Genomic DNA, 3,196 nt, shown 5'->3' on the forward strand with positions numbered 1-3,196 from the left:
GGTTTGGCCCTATATCCCTCTAAACCTTCCATATTCATGTGCCTGTACAAATGTCTTTTAAATATTGTAATTGAAAAAAACTATTTTTTCTGGTATTGTCTTGCAGGTGTTTGGAAAATATTAAGTGGTGTTGGCTTTTTTTGGACAACACAGCCCCGTCCAACATAAATGGTTAATACACTTCATATTTCTTTATTTCCTTTGATATTTTGTTCTGCTAGTGTACTGTAGTCAGAGATTTCTCGTTTGCACTTGTTCCCCATTTGGCAGGATCTGAGATTGCAGCAGACTGACAGGATGGCATAGTCAGCATCCTGTTTCAGAGATTGCGAAAATATCCCCAGTCAGCAGTGGACTGAGAGTTCTGCTTGACAAAACATTTGTCAGACCTCATTTTGAAGCTTGTGCAATTTTAGTTGTGGTAGAATGTAAGTAATTTAGAATGAGAACAGACTGTATAGTCATCAACCATTTTGGATAAAAAGGATTACTTTAGATGTGTTCTTTTAGGAAAGAGAACATTTCAAAAAGACATTTGTAAGTTTCAAAAGTATACCCTGTAATGGGTATCCAGTAAAATTAGGAGATTGCAAGTAGGAATGGAAGCCTTAGGCAGAACTATACCCAGATAATATGTTAAAACTTGTGGAAGTAATCACCAGAGGAGGTACTTGAAGCAGATAACATCTCTTAACTTAAGATGCTCCTTCAAACCTTCCTCTTTGAACAGAAGTTTGGTCATATATCCCAATATCTCCTGATGTACCTCAGTTGACTAGTTTTGTCTGTGTGTCAAAATCATTGGGAACACTGAATCAGTGAGTCAAATAGTCTCAATTGAAATAACTTCCATTTGGGACAACTAATTTCTAGAAGAGACAATGCCGTGTGGATCCGTATCTTGTCACTGAGAACAAAGTAGAGGTGACTCAGAGAATGTGGAGATGGAATGTAGCTAACAACCAGTATATTGTGAGTCTGTTTGTTCGATGATGACGAGGGAAGAGAATGCAGGTATATACGAGAGGGAGTGCCAGCCTGCTATGTGTCATGAGCAGTGTTGCATTGTGGTTTCTGTAACATTATGTTGCTGGTGAAGGGCAATGCCAGATTGTCAACAGACTGTCTGGGTGCAGAATAACATTTTAAAGATGGCATGAGTGCCCAAGGTGTTCGTCTTAGCTGATTAACCAATGAGTCGTTTGTTGTTCTGGGAATGGCAGGTGATGGGATGGAACTAGTAGCAGCTGAGAGGGGCACCATAAGGTCACAGAGTCATAGAGCTGTACGGCACAGAAACAGCCCCTTTGGTCCATGCCGATCAGATATCCTAAAATAATCCAGTTCCCTTTGGCCCATGTCCCTTTAAACCCTTTCTACTTGTATTTAATGAGGCCAGTTTGGCAAGATAAAGGAGAGATCTTGCTAGAGACAGAAACAATTCATGAATCTCAGCATGATTGACATTCAGTCAAAATTCCAATGTGACAGCTATGCTATGTCTAACATTTAATTTTGGTCTGAATTATCTTGATCCCAAAATGTAAACAACATAGGTGTATTAGGTAGGTTTGGAGTCAACAGATGTGTAGGTGCTACTTTTGATAACCTTTTGACACCTGATAAAGCCATGTTTCATTTCTTGTGAGGATGGAGATGTTAGAAAATTAATATTTTGGATAATACATTCATAACATAACTGAACACATCCTGAACTTTGCAAAGCATAAGTCTCTGGCTACTACAGTCACGATGTTGCATTTTAGAAGTAGACTACTTGGAGATAGCAAGTTAACAACACTTTCAGACAGAGGGTATATGACCCAGTTCGTGGATACAATAAACTATTGGATTTGAATACCCAGCAATAGAATCCAGATAATTTGCGTCAGGAGCAGACACCTTTGCTCTTGCTCTTTTTCTCAGAAACCCTTCTACAATAAATTTGTTGCTTAATTCTTAAGTAAGTAACCTGATTTGTTTCAGATACTGAGCTATATGCACACTAGGATAAATTAGTGACAATATCATCTTATAGAACACAGAACATTCCAGCACAGTACAGGCCGTTCGGCCCTCGATATTGCGCTGACCTGTGGAACCAATCTGAAGCTTATCTAACCTATACTATTCCATTTTCATCCATATGTTTATCCAAAGAATATTTAAATGTCCTTAAAGTTGATGAGTCTATTACAGTTGCATGCAGTGCGTTCCACACTACTACTAATACTACTACTGTCTGAGTAAAGAACCTTCCTCTAACATCTGTCCTATATCTATCACCCCTCAATTTAAAGCCTCGTGCTAGCCATCACCATCCGAGGAAAAAAGCTCTCACTGTCCATCATATCTAACCTTTTGATTATCTTACATTTGAATTAAGTCACTCCTCAACCTTCTCTCTAATGAAAACAGCCTCAATCCCTCAGCCTTTCCTCTTAAGACCTTCCCGCTATACCAGGCAACATCCTAGTAAATCTCCTCTGAACCCTTTCCAACGCTTCTATATCCTTCCTATAATGTGGTGACCAGAACTGTACGCAATACTCCAAGTGTGGCCGTGCCAGAGTTTTGTACAGCTGCAGCATGACCTCGTGGCCCGGAAACTCAATCCCTCTACCAATAAAAGCTAACGCACCGTATGCCTTCTTAACAACTCTATCAACCTGGATGGAAACTTTCAGGGATCTATGTACAGAGGTACCTTGATAGTCAGCTATTACAAGGGGGCAAGCTTTAAATTAAGGAGGGGTAGGTATAGGACAGATGTTAGGGGTAGGTTCTTTACTCAGTGAGTCGTGAGTTCATGGAATGCCCTGCCAGTAGCAGTGGTGGACTCGCCCTCATTATGGGCATTTAAGCGGGCATTGGATAGGCATATGGAGGATAGTGGGCTAGTGTAGGTTAGGTGGGCTTGGATCGGCGCAACATCGAGGGCCGAAGGGCCTGTACTGCGCTGTATTCTTCTATGTTCTATTGGAACGAGATGGGTGAGCACGATTTCATTCGGACAATTGATTATTCAATTAATTGATTTAATGCCTCTTATCTAGGCTTCGGAGTTTTCTGTTTCGTCCGCTCCCTGTTCAGATGCACAGCAAACCCTGTGCAAGGCCGAGCCCGAGCCGCTGTCGCACCCAACCCCGTCACCCCCGCCCCAATCTCCCATCCAACCCCGGCACCCCCCAATCCT

This window comes from Chiloscyllium plagiosum, chromosome 22 (assembly GCF_004010195.1).
Source record: "Chiloscyllium plagiosum isolate BGI_BamShark_2017 chromosome 22, ASM401019v2, whole genome shotgun sequence".
Taxonomy (NCBI): domain Eukaryota; kingdom Metazoa; phylum Chordata; class Chondrichthyes; order Orectolobiformes; family Hemiscylliidae; genus Chiloscyllium; species Chiloscyllium plagiosum.